This window comes from Corvus hawaiiensis, chromosome 5 (assembly GCF_020740725.1).
Source record: "Corvus hawaiiensis isolate bCorHaw1 chromosome 5, bCorHaw1.pri.cur, whole genome shotgun sequence".
Taxonomy (NCBI): Eukaryota; Metazoa; Chordata; class Aves; order Passeriformes; family Corvidae; genus Corvus; species Corvus hawaiiensis.
This window is the reverse complement of record NC_063217.1, coordinates 70,215,796-70,240,037: the sequence shown is the minus strand read 5'-3', so window position 1 is coordinate 70,240,037 and position 24,242 is coordinate 70,215,796. Positions and strand designations below refer to the sequence as shown.

Here is a 24,242-nt window from a genome sequence, read left to right as displayed (position 1 = left end):
AGGCACCTCCTTGTCACAGCAAAGACTTTGGATGTATTTTCTTTTCTAAGCATAAAAAAAAGAAGAAAGAGACATGTAGACTGAATTATAATCAAACAGCATGCTCTCTAACTAGCATGTTAGGTCATAATACAGATATTATTTTAAGTAATTAAAATTCCTGCCATTTCCAATGTCAGATTCAATTAAACTCAGAGGAACACAGAAAGTACAAGTTTGTTATGCTATGGTATAGACATTTGCATTACAAATTTTGCTTTATAGTCAAGCACACACGACAAAAATTATTACAGTTGTTTATATATGCTATGAAAAACAGTAATCCTCTTTTTTGAACACTTTGGAATTGTTTCTCCCCTTAAAGGGACACAATGAAGTCTTAGTGCTCTGTATTTAAGAAAGCCCAGGCAAAAATAAGACCTTGTTCTTATAAATTCATGAATGTTTAGCTTCGTGTACATGGGCATACCCATAGGGTCTGAAGAAACTACTCATGAATGTAAAAACAACCATGGGTAGATGAGTTTATAGGACAGGTCCTTGCCATTAAGATAAATTAAGTAATAAAAAAAGGTTGGTCAAAGACGTTCTTGTTAAAGTCTCCTCAATCCGAACCAAGACAGCAGGAATGAAATTAAAAATAGATTATGTTTTTAAAGAAGAATAAAGAATTGACTGTCGTACTCATGGAAATATATGTGAGCACACATATATATATCTACATAACTATAGATATAATTCTAACCTAAGTAAATGCATATATAATAAAAAGCATAATATTAAAGGAAGTTCAGAATTAATATTGACGGTATATCTGCTCTCAAACCTCTAAAACTAGAGTAGGATTAATTCTCTCTGTATAGTTAAGAAGGCAAAATATAGTTTGTCTTCCTAGGTGCTGAAGCAGCACTCTGTTTCGTATACCAATACAAAGAAAATTGATAGGAGGAGGGGGAAGCATTGCTTTTATATTACAATAATTTTCAATAATTGCTGTAATTTTCTGGCTGCCTTGCAAACGCCAATTGAAATCTGTACAGCACATGAAATATAATGGAAAATAATTGGAAATGCACTGCATATCATAATCATTGTTCAAGTTATAAAATTACATGGACAAGTCTCTATTTCATTGTAGCATGTAATCTATCAAATGGCAGACAGGCTGCATAATGCAGGTGACTGCGATTCTTTTCAGGGAATTGTTAAATAACTGAATGCTTTTGTACAGCAGCAGCCTTTACACAGCACCCTTCATTGCTGCTGTGTCTGAAGGGTTTTATGCATTGCAGAAAATTTGCTGAGCAGTTTGAATCCCAGGGAGCACAAGGGAGGCCTGAATGACCCTGATGAACAGGCTAAAATGTGGCTTATTCCCACCTCTTACATGGACATAAGCTCTTACTTGAGCAAACTCTCAGAATAATCTGACTTTTATTTCCTGAGCCAGGTAGTGAACTGTATCTTACTCATCAATTTAGTGTAGCCAGTGGTATTTTCCCTTTGCTTAAATGTCTTTCTGCTCTGAATAAATGAAACTTTGCCATGCTCACTGTTTCCCATTTAATACAGAATATCATCTATCTATCTATTGATATAGATATAGAATGGATTCTATATTGTCTATTCTATATCCTAATCCTCTATAGTTAAGTGACTGTGAAACTTGGTGTGTAGTAAAGGCAACCACCTCCACCTCATGAAAAGCCATGGCATGGATGTCCAACAGGACACTGCTCTTTTCTGTTATTTTTGGTGCTCATATCAAAATTTAGATGACAAATAAGACAAAATTCCCATAATCACAGGCAAAAATATTAAGCCCTGTCACACAAAATGTCACTCTTTGGGCCATTCCCAAACACCAAGCTTGTAAAACAGACTTGTCAAATAGTTTCAAGTTACTGTGTGGTAGTGGGTTTCTGAAAAAGGAGGTTTTTTAAGACTCAAAAGAGCAGAATTTGCCGAGTCGTTTTCTCTAAAAGGGGTAGGGTTTTTTCCAATTGTCACTGATGGCAGCCTGTTTTTTGCTACAGTTGTCATAATTGCCTGAAATGGAGTGCCAGAAAGAGACTGATGGGACAGTCTCAAGACAAAAAAATAATTAGCTCAAAACAAGGCAAGAGTTCCCACACCAATACATATTGCTCATTGTCTTGGAATTACAGAATTACAGAATTACTTTTTTTTGTTTTTGTTGGTGAATCAATGGTGCTATAAGTTGTTGTGCTGTTAATTGAACAATTGTAATTGTACAGTCACTGTTGCAGTTTCTTCCCATACAAATTAGTTTTAAAACAGTTTGCCTTGAGGTGCACTCACTGGTACCACTTCATTTTTTCAGTTGGGCATGAAAACTCTACTTTTGGTTGGCATCTGGTGAAATTTGAAGCCTCCATAGTTTCATTAGTTTCTCAGAAAGATAAAACTAATGAAAAGCACATTTTCTAGCACTCCAAACTGAATATGAAATTAGAAGAAATACTGGGATCTTTGCCTTTTCATATTTTAGAAGTTAAAAAATGCCCTTGACTGTATGACCAAATAGGAGTTGTTACTGTATGAGGTCATGGAGCAGGCTCTCATAATTGAATTGAGCAGAAACAGAAATCATCTAAAAGAGAAGGTTTAGACTGCCTTGTCTGTAGTTTCCAAACAGCAGGCTGAAATGAAGACAATCCCCACTGATCTGCTGGAACTATGTGGATGTGGTGCTTGGGGACGTGGCTTAGTGCTGGCCTTGGCAGTGCTGGGTTCACAGTTGGACTCGGTCCGAGAGGTCTTTTCCAATCTAAATGATTCCATGATGGCATATCAGGCAAAGACAAGAGCATCTTCCTCCCAGTGTCCCCTCACAGTTCCCCTCGTTTACTGGATTGATGTGCAGTGGTTGCTGTGCTGCCAGATGCCCTGCAACTTATCCTGACATGAAAGAGAGCAAGGCAATTTCCAAACTGTCAGGCTGGAGAAATTAGTTTGGACTCACTGGATCATCTCTTGCTTGAGCATTTGTCTATCCAAGAGCTGGGTCTTGCCTCTTCTACAATCCCTAATGACAAAACAGAAGCCATCTATTGATTTCAGGTGGGGCCAAAAGACATGCTCATTTTCAATATCCCTCTTTAATACAAGAATTGGGCCTGGCATCGAATCGGAGGGAATGGTGCCTATGGAGCAGCTTTCTCCCATGGACTGGCAATGGATAAACCTGCCCAGACCAATTATTGAGTGAGATCTTACTGAGCCTGATGCTCTGAGGAATCCCTGATGCAGCAACCAGCAATTCCTTCTGCTCACAAAGAAGCAGACATTTAACAAAATAATTTGTGGTAAGGCTTGTTTTACCATACGCTTCTTTAAAGACCCAGAGGCAAAGGGCTTTGGTAGGAGAGCCAGTGCTCTTTCAGTGTGTTGGAACAGCACCTTTAACATCCACTGGGGTATATAGTCTTTGTGAAAGGTGCCAGGCTGATAAAATTTAATCTACATGGCTTTAAAAATATTACTACAGACTGAGCAATTCCTTCAGCTCTGAGCCTCAACCCTGAACCAGACAGGCATCTTCAGGGTGACAAAACTGCTTGATGACTGTGCTTTCTTTCTCCCCTGGAAACGTTCCTTATTAACATTTTCCAGTTTCTGGGCAGATTTTTTTATTTATTGTGCTATTGTGGATATATAGAGACACCTTTTCTGGATGCATAACTGCAGACAACAAAGCCAAATGATAGCAGAATGTCATTACATGTGATGAAGCAGTGGCACACAACCATTTTGCAGACAGCATTAAAATTTCAGTCATGTCCTGTGACTGGAAAAAAGAGAAGGATTTAAAGAGATCCAGAAATGAGCATGATTAAAGACACAGGGGTCTTCTATGTTAGAAGCAATTATAAATATTAATATTAATTACATTTGGAGAGGAGGAGAAATATAAACCAAAGGATGATATGGAAAAACTGAGTCATGAACTCCTATTTTGCTTAATAGAAAAAAATTAAATTTAAGAAATTAATTTAGAAGAGATATGGGAAGTATTTCTTTATAGCATTTCACACTACAATGTATCACTCTAATGTATGTAAACCAGGAAAATAGCCTAGCAGAGTTGAATGAATTATCTTTGATTTGATGCAGAATGAATGTTGTTTTTACATTAAGTGGGTTAAAGCAGTATTACTCAAGTCACCAATCACCACATTTCACACACAGAGATTGTTTTCCAAAGTAAAAAAAAAAAAAAAAAAAAAATACTAACCACCAAAAAGAAAGCCCTAAAGCAAACATAAAAACCCCCAACAAACCCCTCCTAACTCCCTCCTTGCCAAGTTCTTCTGTTTTTATGGGTTGGGATAATGCTGAGGAGTTGATACACTGCATATCTTCCTATTGCAGGTGCAGGAGAAAAATTGGTGCATTCATTTTAGTGCCTTAACCTAGCAGTGAAACCTGCATTCTAGGGAGCTGGTTCTGACCAGGATGATATGAATGTGAGTTTCACCTGGGCACAAGGGAAAAGGAGTAAGATCCAGTTGGGAACTGTGTGTAAAATGCAAAATAATCCTTAAATATTGCCTCTTGTTGGCAGCTGCCAGCCATTGTCCCAGGAAAGCCAGAGAAGGTGAATGGGTGGTGCTGACGGGCAGTTCCTTTTTTAGCCAGTTTAAGTGTCAAGTTAGAAAACACACTGGCATGCCATTTGTAGGAAAACTAGTTCAATAACATGTTCAATAATAAAATAAGATTTTCTTTGACTTGGATTTGAAAATCAAATGCAGAAACTGAATATAGTTTGTAGCAGTGTCTCTGAGGAATGTCTTCGTAGCTGCATATAGGCCATGCAAAACTTAAGAGTGTGGAATACTCCAGATAGTGCAACAGAATATATTTATGGCTAAAAAACTAAATTTTTCCAAATTTGACTGTGCAGAAACGAGCATTTCCTATTGAGACATTTTAATTGATCATATAAAGACTTGCAACAGAAGTGCCTGGAAGAGATTGTACCTTGGGGTAGCTTAAAACGGGCACAAACAGAAAAAAAAGGCACTGAGAGAACAATAGGCACAACCCTCCATGCTGGGGCATGGAGTCCACAAGCTAAAAGTTCTGTTCTGTCTCACAGTGCCTTGAATTATTCTCTGCAACAGCTTTTGCCTTGCTTTTGCCTTGTGCTGAGCTCCATTTTCATCAACTGCCTCATCGGACAGGAATTTTTAACTACAAACTACTGGGGTTGTTGTGGGGTTTCTTCTTTTTAGAGGGCTATTAGTGTCAAGCCCAGCTCCATGTCATTTTGAAATTACCAACTTGTTCATCACCCTGAATGCTCTCCTTATGTTTCCTTCTTTGACTCTCATTAATTTCTGCATCTTTTATGACCTTATTACTATTTATATTTCAAAGCGTATTAAATCTAGATTCCACATGAAAAAAAATTAGAAAAGACAAGCCACCCTCAAGTCTGTCTGCATGAAGAAATTCACAGGAAATAATACTACATGGAAATGGTTTGTTACTTAGGAATTAGTGCTCTGTCCTTACTGATTTCTTTGATGTTATTTATAGCCTTGTTAGGAATCAGAATTTTAAACAAAAACACAGTTATGCTTTATTTTTACTTCAGTGCTTCCCGTTTACGGGATTGTTGCTTCAGAACTTAGAGTGCTTCCATAGGAATAATTAATCTCCTCCTGAGCAAAAAGGGAAAGGTGTCTGATGGCCACCTACTTGCTTATCTCACATCAGGCGTGTCTGGAGCCTGGGATGGCCTCTGTGATAATTATGGACTGCCTTGGGGCCATTGTAAATTGGGTTTACCTGCCTCATTCCTCGGGAACTGTGCACACAGCAAGAGGCCGTGAAGGACAGGTAGAGGTTGAGCTATAATCCTTTCTCTCTGGCTGCTTCCCTCTACTAGAGCAGAGCTGAGATAATGGAGGAAGAGCTCATCTGTCCAGGGAATTTCTCCCTGTTGGGCATACCCTTAGGTAATTAGAGCCTGCTGGAGTTTCAGGTTTACAAAGCTATGGAAGAAAAAATATCAACTATGGAAATCTGAGCATATTTTAGCTGAAAAATAGTAGCTTTCCTCTGCAAGAATAGATTTAGGAAGTTTTGTTTTATTTCAGAATCAAAATGAGAAGCTTTCTTCCTTTCAAGTAGATAGGCTGGTGCTCTTCAAGACACTGAAGTGCCCCACCAAGGAGAAATGGAGATAATCCTTAAAATCCATGCTGAAACTTCGTTTGTCTTGTCAAGGTTTGTTTTAATCCAGATCAGTTTCCTGATCCAATTGAGTGGCCACCACAAATGCTTATGTTAATAAATGCTAATTCACCTCAGAAATGAGAGCCTAGGGGAGGGACTAGTTCATTCAAAAGCATTTGTTTTCCTATGATTTTAAAAGTGCTGTATTTATAAATCATTGTGGTTTTTATGCCATACATCGCCCGTTGATAATTTTTACAGTGCAGTGGCCCGAAATTAGAAAGTTATCTGTACAACTGTTTTGTTTGACAGTAAGAACAGGAATTACCAGAGATGAGCAAGTCATTCAGGAGATAAGCATCTTTAATTAGTCTTGTCTGTGTGTTCACAGATAGCCTGTAAATTAATATTCACAGCTGACTATCGTGATCTTTTCATCAATAGATGGTTCGTGAACAAATCCACTGTGAATATTTGCTTCTTTACAGCCCAGCTAATGCTTGAGTTATGTAATTGTGATTATCAGATAGGATACTGCCTTTTTCCTGTAGTCTAGTGATATTAATTAAATTTATTATCACAAGTGTTTGGGGAGAACAGCGCCGTGGGAGGATAATCTCTCAGGAAAGGTAGCCAGAAAGAAAGGAATAGCAGGTGCTTCTGTTATCAAAAGCTGTTTTATGACAGGTAGAAAGATGGATGAATAGGTTGCTTAATCAATTTTGATTGATCTCGGGGAAATACACAGCTTCTAGTGGAAATTTTCAGGAAATGCTTACACCACCAGTAAATTTTGGATTCTGCATTGTCTTAACCCTTTCAACAAGAAGTTGTTAAATTGCCTAATAGAAAGCACACAAAGCAGGGAAGGGGGCACCATTTACGTGTTAGCTTCTCTGGGTGAAATGCTTGCCAGACTCCAGTTGGTAGCATTTTCCAGGGACATCTGGGGCTTGGAAATTTTGTTCAGATGACACAATCCTAGTTATGTTTTTCGTCTCTCCACACACAGAGAAAGTAAACATATGCAGGTGGTTTTGATGCCACTTATTCAAATTAGCATCTGAATTTTTGAACAACCTCTTTATCAGAGCTCGAAGATGATGGGGATCATGTTCTCTTTTTATTCTTTGTGAACATTTTGTAAAGCATCTTTGATACTGAGAGTTGTCATCCCAGTCAGCAGTATGAAGTAAATGAGTCTGTTTTGGGGACCCAAGCTGAGAAATAAATGCTCAGTGGCTTGTCTTAGTAAACAACCTCTTCTTCTTGGAAATGTTTATGCTTTTGTAGAACTAAGATACTGAAACATGAAGTACAGGAATGTCTGTTATTTGTATTAAATCAAGATTTTATTCATAGTCTCGCAATAATATTTTTTTTATATAATTGGTGCTGTGGTTTTCTTAATAAGATATCTGTCCTTGCCTTCATTTTGTGTTATTCTTCATATGACATCTCTCATTAGATACTATTTTGCTGGCACTAAAGAGAACACTACTCTGAATTCTGAAGCTGCTCCCTTTGTCATAGTCCCTCTTGTGATATTAATGGCAGTTAAAAATAACTAGTTCTGTTTTCTCCATTTCCTCCACCTCCCCTCCTGTGTGTGCTGGCTGCATTTTTATTTGCGTCTCTGACAGACTGTATAGGTCTCCTATAGTGATGAATTCACCAACCAAATCTTCCTCTCTTTCAGATAAAAACAGTTCACTGCTGAGTGCGTGGTGGAGATTTTGCTTTCATTATTTATGAAAACAATCATGCTGGTGTTTTTCACTCTCTTCTCTCCAGTAAAAGGGTAATTTTGTACTTACAAGCTCAGAATAAGCTTTAGTAAATTGAGGTTGGCTCAAGCAGAACAAGTCTCCTTTGCTTTGTTAGGAAATCTGGGCAGGGGATATTTTCTACTGGACAGAGAATGACATCCCAGAGTATGTACACAAGCAGTTCTAGACCTCCAGCTGGACATGGGATGTGTCAGAAACACTTCTGCTCCTGTCCAGACTGGGATCAGGATCTAAATCAGCTATCATCCCCTGTCATGGGTTGGGAACCATGTAAAATTTCACAGCCATGGGCTTCTCCTGAGCCGTCAGAGTTCAGCAGAGATTGCTGGAGACAAATTTTTCTCTGAGTTACCTCCAGGAACACTTCCATAACTGCCAGGGTGCCAGTCAGTGACAGGTAAACTGACGGCAAGACTCTCTTTGCCTCCCAAACCTTACAGTTCACAGACTACTAGCAGTCACTATATACAAGGGATGTATGAAATACATGTGAATGACTGATGTGAGGGTGGTGAGGCACTGGAAAAGGCTGCCCAGAGAAGCTGTAGATGCTCCATCCCTGGAAGTGTCCAAGGCCAGGTTGGATGGGGCTTTGAACAACCTGGTCTAGTGGAAGGTGTCCCTACCCACAACAGGGGGTTTGAATGAGGTGACCTTTAAGATGCCTTCAACCCAAATCATTCCATGATTCCAAGATGATGTATTTCTGCACGCAGAGTTGAAATGCTGGAATCAGTGTTGCAAGCCTAGCTATAATATGCCACTGTCCAGGAATTTTCGGGAAGGAAGACATATATCAGTTATGGACAGAGCTTTATTGTGACAGGACTGGTACAGTCCATCAGCTTTCTGCTGCTTTAACTCCAGAGCAGCTCAAATAATAGCCAGAGGATTCACTATTCTAAATTGCTCAATGCCCTTAGAGTCCTTATGCAGTTCTTATTTCAAAAACCTCATCTTTTTTCTTGTGGGTATGCATTACTGTAGGAAGATAATATATTTAGAAACAACGTCGACTTAATTCCGCTGCTTCAGCTGATACCGAATGGCCTCGGTGCGCATCCCTAATCGACAGCTGTAGATGTCTGCAAAATGACTTGAGTATTTCATTTTGCTCCTCCAGACCAAAGCCTGGAGTCATATATTCCCCTCAGATATTTCCTTTCCTCACTTAAAACACCCTTTCTATAATTTTTCTGCAGCGGTAACATTTCAATTGATCTCCCGGAGCCCTTGCTTCCCACCGCAGCGAAGGCAGCCCTCAGTGGCACGGGCAGTTCATTAAGCTCTTTAATTCTGCCTGCTCTCATGCTGCCTCACACAGCCTCACATTGCCATTTGTAGTGGCAACAATCAGCACTGAGGCAGCCTGAAAGGGGAGGGGGAAGGGCAAGCTAAAGTCTGACACCGGAGACAGAAGACAATATAGGATATAAATAGATGTGAATCACTCTTGTGGCATCACTATCGGAGAAAGGTGTCATTTCTTTCTGTTGCAGAAGAGAATTCATAGCAGGTTCAAACCCCCTTCTGGACAGAAAAAACCCAAATATATTGTTTCTCTATTGCCCAGGTGCGGTCTTCATAGTAGTTATAAATAATATGAACATTGCATACATATGTATGTGTGTATATAGCTATGAACGCAAATATATATAAACTCATATAATACACACACACACATATAAAATATATATTCCTCTATATATATAAGCTCCTTAATATATATAAACTCCTCAATATATAAACTCCTTAATAGATATAAACTTCCTAATCCCATGCACTACAGAAAATTTATATCAGTTGGAGGTGGAAACACCCAAACCATTCTGGCGACACAGACTACAGCTGAAAAAGACCATGCTGCAATTAAAATGGGGTGGTCTCCAAAAAGAAAACTGTATTAATCTTCTGCAGAGACTGAGTGTATAAACATTAGGCAGAGAGAGGGAAAATGCTCTGCATGCTGAAGGGGCTCAAGATTATATGAGAAATTTTAATTAGAGAGCAAATCCAATGTTTCAGTAGGCTGCAATTGCAATTTTAGAATTTTCTTGCTTCAGCAATTCCAAATTTAGCGCTCAAGACATCCACTTTCTCTATAATAAGCTGATGTTGAAAGTTAACAATGAATACATGTAGTAAAGCCACAGAGCATCTAGGAATAGAGCTGATAGCATTTCAGCAAGGCACTCCAAACCCCTCTTGCATTCTCCTCAACTTCCTCCATCTCCATGGGATGGCTCGGGGGGTTGGAGCACAGGGGAGAGCTGAGGAACCACCATTTGGGCAATTTGTGTATTACAGGGCAGCTCTGCTCTGAGAGCTTGAACACAGATGTTTTAATGCACTGCTGTAAATTCTTATGTCTTGACCTTCTGGAGAGCCCTTGTTATCACACACACAAAATAAATCCCAAGCATCGGCAGAGTCGCAAAAATGATGTTTTTTCCACCAACAGCAAAAGTTCAGGTCTGTGTGAGCTCGTACCCAACCTCATCTGCAGCTCCATGAAGCCTGCTCTGCACACCTCAGCAGCACCAAGACCCTGCGGGAGCTCTCCCAGGGCCACCTGAGTCTCTCTCTGATGAGGGGATGAATCCACAGGAGGCTTTGAGCCAGCCTCCACATAAATCCTCCCTTTTTTAAGGAAAGGTGCAGAAGCAAGGGACATAGATGAAACTTCCATGTAGCCCTGTAAGTCTTGGTCATATTTTTTGTCTCTGGGAACTGGTGTTCTTGACATAATTTAAGGCAGCCCAGCTTTAGTTTGAAGGGCAATAAAGTACTAAGCCAGCTCACAGCCTGCTCCTGTCTCTGCATCCTGAGATACTGATGCTGGGGGGATGAGGCAATGGGGTGGGGGAGGTGTTCTCATTCCCGGTTTTCCCAAAAGCTCTGTTCAAAAACACAGCATATTTGCCAAAAGATAGGTTACGCAATGTGAGACCTTCAGTCCAGCAAATATAATTAGTGGCTCATTTTCATAAGAGGTGATTTACAGCAAAGAGATGATGCTATATCAAAAATCTTTGAAGGTTTCCCTTTTGTGCATTTCTAAAAAGGTGCACTTGTGTCTGATGAGTTCTCTTCTCAAGAGCAGATGACAAGTGAGCACTTTAATGGCAAAGCTTACGCTTAAATGCTATGTTTTTGGCCGTAGTAAGCATTACTCTTTCAGTCTGAATCTCCTGTGGATGGATGGAGGAGACTACTCCTAGTCTGCCTCCTTGGTTGTGCAGGGAAAAGGCACTGATCCCACTGGATATATCTGGTGGCAGACTGGGCACTGCGGCTCCAGTGTGGTGGACTAGACCTGGTAAAGGATGAGAGGAGAAGAAGGAACAGGAGACAGATCTGCTGGCAGCTGTTTGATAATTTGGGTATGTTAACACCGTGAGGAGACTGGTCCCTTGCTTTTGCCAGGGTCATGCCCAGCTGTCCGTGTTAGAGGGAATAACTGCTACACCTACCAGGGGCTGGAGGAGAAAAACAGTGCGCCAAGGAAACAATATCTTTCATGCAGCTATCACACTGCTATTGCACCTTTCTGCCTCATTTCAGGACAACAAATGTTGCTACAAAAATAGTCTGCTTTTCTCCTTACCCACCACCAGCACAGCAACACCACATTTAACTTACATTGCTCCGAGTGTGGCCCTTCATCTCAATGGGTTCTTTCCCCTCTCTTTTATGCTTTATGGGAGAAAGGGTTTTGAACTGCTCCCATTTTCTCCCTGTGACCAGGGGTTGTCAGTGCCTGTTGTAGCTCAGATGGTGTGGGACAAGGTTTAAAGCCAGCCCAGCAAATGGCTGTCATCAACACATTGTGGCCTCAAAGTCACCCGGAGGATTCCGAGCAGCAGAACAACAGGCAGTGTGTACAAGAGGAATGAAGGTGAAACCAAGCTAAAAATAGCACATGCCTAGTGAAACCATTAAGTGTGATCACACCTAGGACACCCTGCTTTCATGGGCACCAGCTTTGCTCACAGAGGAGAGGGATTTAAAATAAACTGAGGACCAGGATGCTCTGTGGCTATTGCAACACCCTGGCTGTCACTTTATAAACTGTACATTGCATATTGATTGCATTTGGATGTGATGTGGTGAGCTCTGTGGGGTTATTTTTCATCTAAACCTGCAGAAGATCAGGATAACCCAGCAATGTACACACTGGTATATTTCTTTTGGAAGAGGACCACTTCTTGTGCAATTCATCTCCTCATCCCAGACACAGGACTAGGAAAGGCTAACACAGCAGTGTGAATGTATGGCAAGGAAATAATTTTAATGCTTTAGTTGCATACAGTGAGAAAGATGGGAGAGTTCTGGTTAAAGAGGATTGCCTTTTCATCTGGAATGCCACATGTAGTGTTCTGCGTAGTTTGAAACAATTTAATTGTGGCTTTTCTCCGCCTTGACTCAAAGCACATCCAAATAATAATAATAATAATAATAATAATAATAATAATAATAATAATAAAGCTGAATGAAATTTTAAAAGCTTGTTTAATGAGACAATTCCTGTCAGAGGCTCCCTGAGTCTTCATCTTCTCCCCTGTGTATGAGTTGGAGTGCTAATAGTTCCGTAACCTTGCCCCTGGTTGCTGAGCCTCTGGTGCAGCTTTGAATTCACTATAGCGAGATGAATGTGCTCACAGGCATGTAAAAAGCCATTAATACCCAGCCAGGTCAGTAGGGTATTTATACACTGCATTCCGTTTTACTTTGGAGACCCTCCAGGAGAGGTTTTGGGCTGAAGAAGTATCTATCTGGGTAAGGAACTGCAGAGGAGCAGGGCATCGTTCTGCCTCAGGATAACGCTGCAGCTCAGCTCTGCAGAGCTCACTGTAAGCTCCTATTTGGCCACGCACAGCTTATCCCATCCCAGTGCACATGTGCAAGATGTACAGGCATGGACATGCCCCGGGACTCTCCTAAATTTAGAGTTTGGCACATGTTTAAGCTCTCTTCTGCACACTGAACTATATTTAGAAGGTGTGGCTACAATAGAAAATCCTTTTCCCTCTATTCCCTGCTTTTAAACCTTTTGAGACATATTTATACTTTGGTCTGTACTACCTATTGCCTAAAAACATGCAGGTATACTGCTTTAATGGATTTTTTTTTAATAGCAAACCAAATCTTCAGATATGGAACTAAAACTGTTGTTTTAGCATAAATTTCTCACCGAGATTTTCTCTTGGTGTTTGGTCCATCAATCCATTGCAAAGACCCAACAGCTTTTGACTTTGAATTTCCAGTTAATGTAACTTAGGTATAGGTTGTTTTCCTAAATACTGCTCCTCAAGGGCTAATGGCACTCAAGGTTTCATGGCCAGAGTCCACCCCTGATCCATGCTTGCCCTGAGCACCACAGCTAATTACTTGACTCAGTTACAGTAGGAAGTGTTTAGGCCACTGTGAAGAGAGTGTGGGGACCATCCTTAATTCATTCCCAGTGCCTCTGGTTGCAAGTCCAGTCATCTCTTGGAATCACAGAATTGTTTAGGTTGGAAAAGACTTCTAAGATCATTGACTCCAACTGTTAAGCCACCACTGCCAAGTCCACATCACACTTTTCCCTGCCCCATGGCCTGAGCTGTTCCTTGTGCTTAAATGTGAAAGTCCTGATGCTTCAGCAGGTTTTGAATAAAGTATTAGCATTTATAGATGTATTTTGTGGATATATTAAAGCAGTGTTTCGTTTAGTGTCGTTGTTTAGACTGAGTTGGAGGGCTGCCTTTACATCTTTAATTTCACTTAAAGGCCATCAGGGAACTTGGCTCACACAGAGCACCCTGGTGCTTTTTGGAGTATCTGCTTTTCTTAGGAAGACAGGTTACACCAGTGGGAAAGTCTGTACATGCCAGAGGAGCACTGGGCATGATCCTGAGGAGTCCCTACCCCACACCCTGGGAAGGACATCCATAAACCAGAGGACCCTGCTCAGCCAGGCTCTGATTCTTCCTCTAAGCTCCAGGAGGCTGAGATGGGGTGGTTCTGTCAGGTGTGGAAATTCTCCTTTCCCTCTCCTCTCTGGGATTACCTCATCAGGAATAACAAAGAGGAGGGTGCCAGCAGGCTGCTGTTCCATGGTTTGGGCATGTTGTGTATCCTTGTGCCTCAGGTACCTGCAAAGGGTGCCAAGCCCTTACAAATGTTCATCTCAGATCGAGTGCTGTTGGTGTAAAATAGCTGATTAAAATTATTCCTCATTCCTTCCTCCCCCAGCATTTCATTCCCTGAGGAAAGGAGTCCCTATTGATATATGACTCAATGGGAAAAGCGACTCTTCTTTCCCGTAGGTATCTAAAACTCTTTAGTTCATTTTTCTCCTCTCATTTTTCTTCTCCTCCAAGCTCCCAGGCTGTGTGGAGCCATGCACCACCTGTAACTCTTATCTGCTTCCATGGGGATCCAGGTACCCTTTAAACAGTGGTTGGATTATTAACAGCTCACAGCAGAGGAGGGAAATTTAATACAGCAAATGGATCAGGCTGGAAATCTGTGAAAAGCTGACTTGTCTTCTTTCTTCCCCTGCTGTCACTAGTCCATCTTCCTCCCTTCCTTTCTGCTGCTCACAGAAAGATGGCCATATGGGAGGTGCCCATTTTGGAGGATGTTATGGAAAAGTTCTGGAGGATAAACACCAGGTAGAGATGCAGTGTTACAGCAAGCTTTTCTGAACTTGAGCAAAGCCTCAGCCATTTGCACAGGAGAAACAGCATCCTGGGCTCTGTCAGAGCATTTTCTTGTGCCTAGGAGTGCCCAGAGGTCCCAGATTGTTCTGGTCCCAGTCTCTCATGTGCTGCCCAGGAAATACAAATAAACCCTTGTGTTGTCAAGCTGGGACACAGCAAGAAGTTCCCTTGCTTACAGCTGGTGTGGGGAATGCTTTTCCTAAGCCACACACGTGCTTTTATAGGGAGGAAAGGCTTGCAAGGGGGAATGTTAGCAGAAATGGCATCTGGGCTTGCTTTGAGAACATCTCCCACCCTGTGCCAGGGTTCTTCCATCAGCACTGCAGGTGGGAGCCAGGTAGGACACTCAGTGCCTGGTCGCCTTCTCAGCTCTCCCCAGTCCTACCAGCACCAGAAAACCAGTCCAGCTGCCTCCCCTCCTTGCCTGGGAGGAGATGACCTTGATGAGGCAGAGGAAGCACAGGCTTCACCCTTGCTACTGAAAAGTTGCAGCTGAGGGTGGTCCAGAGGGCAGTCCCACATGTTCCAGGGAGGGAATGAAGGAATTATTTCCTTCTGTGTTTAGCTCAGAATTTTCATAACTAATAAATTAAATGAATACTTCAAAAAAAAAAAAAAAATCTTTGGCTCACAGGGCTCTGAAAAAGAATCACATAATCTTTCAAATTTCTTTTTTTCCTAGTCAGTTATTCAAATAGCACCCAATAAAAAATGCAAAGCTGGGTTGGTATGAGAGGTGGGAAAAGTTTTAGCTTAGAATAACATTAAACAATCAAAACACAGTAAAAGATAAATTCCTGGAGTGCAATTACATTATGCCAAAAGCAGACATGGTCATATATATTTGACACCTATAGCAGTTTGGAATTGTCTGATCCTGTAATATTTCTCAGATGATTAAATACAGCTCAGATTTGTGCACTGCACAGCAACCTGAGCCCAGTTACTACCCATGTACTCCTGGGTGCCAGCTGTGTGTTTATTTTCACAAGGAATCTGCAACTGAATCACAGTGGTCAAGGAAAATCTGAAACTGAAAATAAAAAAAGTCAACAGAATTCCAACTTAAGTCAGTATTAAAGTTGTCATCTTTAAGGTCTTTTCTCCTTAAAATAAAGGAGAAAGGGAAGAGAAAAAATAGGTAGGATAGTTTATACCTTTCAGATTTACTTTTTCAGGGTGTTTTCAAATTCAGAGGGGAAAAAACCTCCAAACCCTGCATGGGTATTTCAGTTCTTCAAAGACTTAAATGCTGATACCACAAAACACGTAGACCCTGGACAGAAATGAAATGAAATGAAATGAAATGAAATGAAATGAAATGAGGAACTCTGCATTCTGCTTAGATTCAGAAGCTGAAATTCAGAAAATTCTCTATCATGATTTTAAAAAGTTGGTCTGTATAAAGTTTGTTGTGTGCCTTCTCAGTGTTGTTTCAGAGTCCTTTTTCTTTTGTGCAGTCTTTGCTTTACTACGTTCAGAGAAAATTGCTTGAAGCAATGGTTTGTACCTCCAGATTCTGTGTTAAAATTGTTCCTCCAGTATTAGGTGTTGTCTCAATGTGCTTGTATTTGTGTGCTGTATATTGAGAGATTGTATCTCTAAATATACTCAGTTGTTACTCCCCAAAACCAATGTATTTCCCTCAAAAGTGGTTGTCATCAAAGGCGCAATTTTTGACAATGATTTCCCGAAAGTGACTGTTTTCCATGCAAAAGATTTATGCAGGCTGATAACTTGTTTGACACAGGCTGTCAGAGTACTACTAAATGTTTAGTTAGTACTGAGCTCTGCTGAGATGGATGCTGTGAGCTGGAGGTAAAAGCTCTTTTTGCAATCATCCCTCTGTCTTCCAGGAGACAGGCAAAAAGCACAGAGTGCTCTGGAATGAGCCAGGAGATATTTTTTTCTGTTAAAAATATTTCTCAGGAAACGTGGAGATGACACTATAGTTTCTCTGAGAACACCTCTTATCCTGTGAGAACACCTCTTATCCTAACAGTTCCCAAAACTTTTCCATAGAGCCCCTGTTGGGGAAGTGGAGATGAATGAAAGTGAGGAGTAAGTAAGGAGCCTGCTGACAGATGAAAGCAGTTACTACCTAGCAGAGCTACCCAGGCTTGGCCTGTGGAAGAAGAAGGGTGATGTCTCCTTCTGCTTTTTAGCCTGTAGACATTTATCACCCTTCGGTCGGATTTCCATGCTCCACCTCACAAGGGTGGAACTCCATTGGCTTCGCTTAAATTATTACTGGTTTAGATGTTGTTATGTTTTTGGAGACCCTCCAAATTCAGTCTAAACCACTGAGTTTTACATGGCTTCCACTCAAACCCATTAATTGGCATCGGTTCAGCTGAAACTTGGTCAAAGCTTGACATCAGCTTAGCATATATTTGTGAATTTTCAAAATGATGAGTGCTGGGTGACACATATCCTTGTCATTTCCATTACTTCCTAATGGTAGGTGTATAACAAGCCAAATCTGATGTGTCTAAGTCAAAATAAATTCATTAAGTCAATTTATGTTTGCATTTTGTCAGCCTGTGATATTGATCTGCATGCACTTTAAGACATGGGAACATTGTACCTATGTCCTGGGAGTGTTTATTGACCAAATACAGGTCAGCAGATGCTTAGCAAGCAGCTTTCACCTTTTGTAATTGTTTTTCCCAATGAACAAGGTTTCATTATCTAGAGTTTTACAGAAATAATCTCAGTAAACTATACATGAGACTTCAGAGCTCATATAGGAGGAGAACATTTGACAAAAAGAAAGAAAAGAGTGCCCATTTAAAAATTGCAAGTGAAGCAGCTGGAAAATACCTGAGGAGTTTGCATTCTTGATTCCCCTTTGACTATTTGTGTCAACATCAAATATCATACCCATCATGAAATGCATAACATACAGAAATGCAACAGCAGATCAACATCCCTGGATATTTGGAGGATTCTACCGTGTTGGTCATTCAGCATGTTGCAAATCTACAAAGGAAATAAATCTATTCAACCTATTATTAACATTTTCCCTTCCACTCTTCTGTTTTTCCCAAATCTAGCATTAAAGATAGGTCAAGAATTCTACAGGTGGGGTTATAAACTTAATGTGAAGCTTTAATCTAGAATATGAGGTGTGGAAACATGCTTTTAATATGTGTGTGTGGAGACTGTTTTTATCAGGGGAAGTGTTCTTCTGCCCTGGGGTTTTTGTTTGTTGCTTCAACCGAAGAAAATGAGGCTGTTAATTTTGAAAGTTTTAAATGACAGCCTAAGTTGAGGAGGAAAAACTTGGTGCTGCTGCTAATCATTCACCCACAGAATTTAATAATACAAATAATTACAGAAATAATACAAAATGCAAGCAGGCAGCAGCATCTTTGTCAGCTGTTTTTATAAAGAAGCCAGAAACCTTTGAAAGGAGAGCAGCAGTGAGGAGACCAGGCATGCTGGGATATGGACCTGCTCTATACGAGCAAGGGATTTAAGAGTTGCTTTTCATCAGTTCATGCCAGCAGCAAGTTTCATCTCCAAAAGCCAAAAATTTGGTTTTCATGCATTTAACTTCTAGCTAGTTGGAGCCTTTAATAGGAGCCTTGTCCACTTCATGGAGGCTCTGGTGCTTTGAAAAGTGTAGCTTTTGCCATGCCTAATGCTGCTCTGCTTTTATGCTAAACCGAATAAACACGATCTGTTTTAACACTCACTTCCCTTCTGCTTAGCGCTTGGCACCCAACATTAATAAAAGTTTGTTTTGTAAAACTGCACTTCCCTGGACCCACGAGGGATCATGTGGCTTCTGCATGCTCTGCTTTACTGTCCAGAGAGGCGCCTGGAGGGGATTGGGACATTTTACTCAGCATATACTAAGTTCAAACACACTGGCTTTTTTCCCATGCTTTGCCAAACTTTTTTCTGTGTCAAAGCTTGGCTTGTGGCTTGGGGAGTATGTGCCTGGCATGCTGGGGAGTGCTGGGGGAAGCGAGGGGACAGCTGAGGAACATATGGCTTCAAACTGCGATTTTTTGCTTTCCTTATCCCCCAGAATTGCAGGAGCGGTGAGTTTAGAGCACCCCCCCAAGGCTTCTTTAAATTGCATCCAGCTGCAGTGGCCTCTAATGGGAATAGTCCATCACAGCCGTCAGCACCGCTCCCAGCCACAGCTCCCAAATCCGCGGGCTGGGTTGTGGCTATCCCCACGGGCTGGAGGCATTATTATTCCTCCAAACATATTGCTGAACGTTGTGCTATCCCAACAAAAATGTAGAGAGAGTCCTAGGAGCACCCCACATGAGTGAACAGTGCCAGGTAACACCAAATGCCAGACTGGACCGTAATTGCAGCGCTGCGGAGGGACCTGGCTCCGTAAAGGGACTTTGACAGCGTTTGCAGCACACTTCAGAATGTGCTCTTAATGGGATTAAGGTCACCCAAGTGACATGGGTATGACAGAAGGCAACACGAAAATCTATGGCCTGGTGTGTCAATAGCAGTGAAATAACATGGGGATTATGCAATTATTTTCAAGAGCAAGTTAACAATCAGGGAGCAGTCACGCATTAAACCATTTATAGACTGGAAATAACAGCTTCTTAGCCTACTGTAAACACTGATTTTTTTTTTTCTTTTTTGCTAAACTGCTGTAAAACACGAACAGCAACATGCACATTATGTGATAATTCAAGCAAGACATAATAAATGCTAATTTAAACTGAAAAGGAGCAAATTGAACACGCCTGGGCTGTGGAAACACCACCATCTAAATCTAGCACAGGGCTTGAACTAAAGATGTTACAGCGTGAAAGGTCAAAATCGTCCAACAGCTTCTCAAAAGGCTTGTTCTTTATGCAATATGAATTCTCTTATGGAATCTCTTTCCCCTCAGTCCCTTCCTCCCCCAAATCCTGGGAATATTAAGAAATGCACAAACCAGATGACCCCTGTAGAAAGATGAATGGAGGTATTATAAAGAGGTGAGTGTCTGCAGATGGGGAACAGTCATCCTTTTTGTTGCTTCCCTCTGACTGTAAAGTCTAGGAATGAAATCACGATCCCATTAGCGTCAGAGTGAATGTAGCCAGAGAAAAGATGGGTCAGGATATTCACCACTGTCTTCTGTGTACCAAAACTTGAGAATCTCACTTGACAAACCCAAATAGATCTTTGTATTTTTGTTATTTCTGAGCTTGCAGAGGCTCTCATAGCTCATGCACTTCTCTTCACTGTCCACATCTTTGATGGAATCTGCTCACAACCAATCCTGGGCCTGCCCCTGTAATCGCATTCCCTGTTGGTGTGAGGAGTCAAGTCCATTTTCCCTTAATCCTGTAGGGCTCTGCTGAAATACAGCATCACAGGGTTTTGATAGCAGTGGAGGAGACAGAGAAAGGAGAAGCACATTGGGAAGAAAATCTGATAAGAAACCTCTAGGAATCACATCTGTTCCCCCAGCCCAGATAACTTCCCATCCATGCTCTGTCTGATTTGGAAGGTGGGCTTCAAATTGGGCTTCCTGTGTCTTAAGGCAAATCCCTGCATTAATCACAAAGGAACTTTCTTACTCACTTTCAAGCTCTCCTTCTGCCACTCTCACTTCTTCACAGGATGCTTTTGGAAGTAAAATAATACAAAATGTGAAATTAAGAAAATTTAAAAAAAACAACAAACCCATACCATGTTTCCTGCCCAATACTCCAGGATGAGCGCGTGTAGCTGATGGGAAATAGATGAATACATGCATTTTCTTTGATCTGCATGTTTCTGTGCCCATTCTGTGTTTGTGTTTCTTCAGCAAAGGGGGTTGGAAACATTCTGACGGTTGGGTTTGGGTTGTTTGTTGTTTTATGGTTTGTTGTTTTGGTTTTTTTTAATATTTACACTGCAAACACAACATGAAAGCATTTAGTTTGACAATATAGTCATTCCAAGAATGCCAGATTCAGCTTGGTTCACCTAAATTGTAGGCTCAATGGGTGAGACCAGCTGAGATTTGAATCTCCAGTGTATTCTTCAATGACAAACTGAATCGAGAGTGGATTTCAACCCTCCTTTTTGAAATTACTTATGATTTCAAATACTCATCCAGAAGTAGAGCAAAGTTCTACTTTTGCTGATGAGCCTCATTTTGTGGAGTTTTCCATAAAATGAAATGAAATGAAAGAACGGTATCAGAAGAGTCAGACATATTCTCATTAAATGTTACTTATGTTGTTTTATTTCCTTATATTTGTTTTTAACTTACCTTGTTTTAAACTTTGTTCTAGGCAATGCCCAGCTTTGTGATCCATTGATTCCTGTATCCCTCCCAACAGTGTTTCTGGGCTCAGGAGGTCTGACCAGTCCTTGCACTTCTCCTTTGAGTGGCTCTAGCACCATACTCAGTGCCATCACACCCTCAGTTTTCATCTGTGCCTGGCAAATCTTCCCACTTTTGAAATACCTCCTTGTGAAAAGGCAAGGAGCTGCCAGATTTATGGAGAATCCAGTCTTCCAGCTAGTGTTAAAGAGTTGAGGAGGAGTCTCCCAAAACAGAGCTCAGGCCAGGACTTGCAGACATCTGTGTTTTCACCCAGCTGGAATAGAGAAGAGTGGGAAGTCACAGGGATGCTACAGGTGAAAGAACTGAGGCAGGCTGGTAAATGAATGTGAGGGAGATATACAGTCTGTCCACAAAACCCAGAATAAAGCAACTGTTGAGGATAAAGCAACAAAGGTGAAGACCAAGGATGAGACTCAGGACCTCTGTAGTGGGTGTGAAGGGCACAGTGGGTGGAGGGACAGTTCACAAGGTCATGTAGTCATAGGACAGGGGGTAGGAGAAAATATTTCCTGTGAGGGTGGTGAGGCCCTGGCTCACCACAGCTCACCAAGGAAAACTGAGGATGACCCATCCCTGGAAGTGTTCAAAGCCAGGTTGGAGGGGGCTTGGAGCAACCCGGTCTAGTGGAAGGTGTCCCTGCCCATGGCAGGGGGCTTGGAACAAGATGGTGTTTACGGTCCTTTCCAACCCAAATTGTTCTGGGGTCTATGATTCTGTTCTATGATTGCAGAAATGAAAAGTAACAGAAGGACCAAAATTTAGATTCAATCCAGAGAAGAGCTACAACTCTCAGAAAAGATGCTCCAAAAATGAAAGTATTCCATAAACACACTCAGAGACTGGAATCATATGTTCCTTGAAATGAAGAAAGTCACTGGCTGCCTTGACAAGGCTCCACAGGTAGCAGAAGGTGGAGGAAATGAAAGAGGAAATGCTATTTTTATGTCCCCAATTCGTTTCTCTATACAGTACAAGGATCAGTCACTTGTGTTGTTAAGTGCACTAAAAGTTTCGCTTCTTTTTCTTCGAAAAGGTGACTCATGGAGTTGTGCAGTGCCAAGACAAACTCGTTTATTCCCCTTCATCGAGCATTTCACTTTTCCTGCAGTGTACCCTGCAGGAAACCTGAGAGTTATTGGGACTGTCAGGATTTCTCTGTTAGGACCAATCCATTTCTATTTACTTCTTTCTGTAAATTTTAATTGTTATTCCCTTTCCTGTATTACTTGAATGACACAAGCTATATAGAAATAAAGAGCACCACACTCAGGAAGGAAACACACAAGCAGTGAAACAAGAATAATAGTACCGAGTGATAAAATAAAAAGTGCTGTAAGATGAGTTTTCAGATCAATGAAATATTTGTACAGGATGTTGAATTTCAGGTTAGAGCATCAGCTAAGTTTTGTCAATCAACAGAAATTTCTTTTTCAGCGGGTTAAAGATATAGCAAAGAAAGGATGGAGTGGTATGAGGTATAAATGGCACCCAGGCTACTTCATGCAGTAATGCGGCATGCCAGGATGATCATCCATAAATGCCTAGCTGGCCATTTCCTGAAGATTATAAATGCAGACTACTGTTTAAAAAACCTCCTGGTTTCTGTGAAAAAACTGACACAAGTAATAAAATTTATCTCTCCCAGTTAAGTGTGACAAATGTGCTCCAGAGAAGGGCTGAGCTCTGTGAAGCCATACATGCTGGTGGCTGTATGGATTTCCAGGTGCTTTTATACAATGCCATGGCTGGCTCTTCAATTACCTCCCACAGAACCAGTCATGCAAGAGGATAAAGAGACTGAAATAAAGCTGAGGTTGGGCACTGCTTCAGTTTTAGAAATAAGAATGTTGTGTCTATTGGATTATGAAGTCTCACATCTGGATCATCGACTCTCACACTCCAAGCTGGGATCAATGCTCTGCTTTATAAACTATTATTAGATATTCCCTGGGCTAGAAACAATGATCTCCTTTCTGCCATACCAGACGAGTGCTCTAATTGCTGGCCCTCGGGGCCAGTCTCTTGCTTTCCATCTTTGAGTCTTGCTGGAGCTTTGCTAAAATGGTTAAATATTCAATAGGTGTAAAAGAGACAGCCCACAGCCTGACCAGCAAGGTAGTCATGGGAGAGCTGGAGAAGGGATCAGGGCAAGAAGGGCAAGGAGGTGAGTGTGGGTTTTCCACTGGCTTTTTATAAAAACACAAATTCGGACAGCTGACTGGGTTCCAGCCCAGCTTGGGATTCTCTAAGCAAAAGAGGAACTCACCCCATAAAATCCCCTCATTTCACTGCTAATCAAGTGAGTGCCCAAGGCACTTCTCTGCCTGACTTAGGGCAGCCTGCAGGTCCTGATAGATACCTGGTCTGGTTTGGTGTTCTTTTTGTACAGAAATTCCCTGCTGGACCTGAGAAATCTGTCATAAAATGTCTGTTTCTGAAAAATTAATTGAAATTGCTGTTGGCCGCCTTCCCTGAAGATGTGCTGGGCATCTCCAATTAACCTTTGTGAATTCTTCACTAATATTTTGTTATGATATAGATATGAGGGGGAGGGGAAATGATGTGACTGGATTTCTGTTGTTTTTTGGAGAGTAAATTATTCCAATACACCTGTGTATAGGATGATGCATCAAGCTGCAATTTTTCAGGCTTGTAAACATCTATAAATTGGCATGCAGCTACTTACAGCGTTTTTGCATGTCCTTTTCCACATTATGTTTTGTTCCAGATTACAGACTGCTGTCTAATGTCTCTAACCATATAATTTGTAGCAATAAAGACCCAGCCATGTATTTATAATAGATGTTAGGAAGAAGCTGGCTTGCTAATCCTGCACTAAAAGCCTTAGTTACTTTGTGCAGGATCTCACCCTCAGTAGTGGCTCTCACAATTTCTGCTCCTATCTCAGCTGCTGGCTGCTGGGTAATATTTTGTTTGCTCTAGTCAGGCTAATGTGCATTTAAACATTTTCCTCAGACTTTTCTGTGCTTCAGTTTTGTACAGATCCCATTCTCAGGTTTCTGTTACTTTGAAACCCAGAGGAATTTATACCCAAAGCAGTAATGCCATTTTTGAATCCATAGCAAACTGCTGGGGATGCTGGCATATATAAATCTGGTTTGTACAGCAGTGTCAGGTCAGCCAAGGAACTGCCACAGCCTTTCAAGCTCTTTCTTGACCAGAAAAGAGATAGTGCTGCTGCCTCTAATATCTAGGTGATTT

General features: G+C 41.2%; 1 long non-coding RNA gene across 1 annotated transcript in view; it reads left to right on the top strand.

Moving 5' to 3' along the window:
* Positions 1 to 23,115: 23,115 nt before the first annotated feature.
* The window catches only part of LOC125326417, a 31,205-nt gene continuing 30,078 nt past the window's right edge, over positions 23,116 to 24,242 (top strand). The window contains exon 1 of the long non-coding RNA XR_007203808.1: positions 23,116 to 23,184. This is a non-coding gene — a long non-coding RNA (uncharacterized LOC125326417). The remainder of the gene's footprint in view (positions 23,185 to 24,242) is intronic.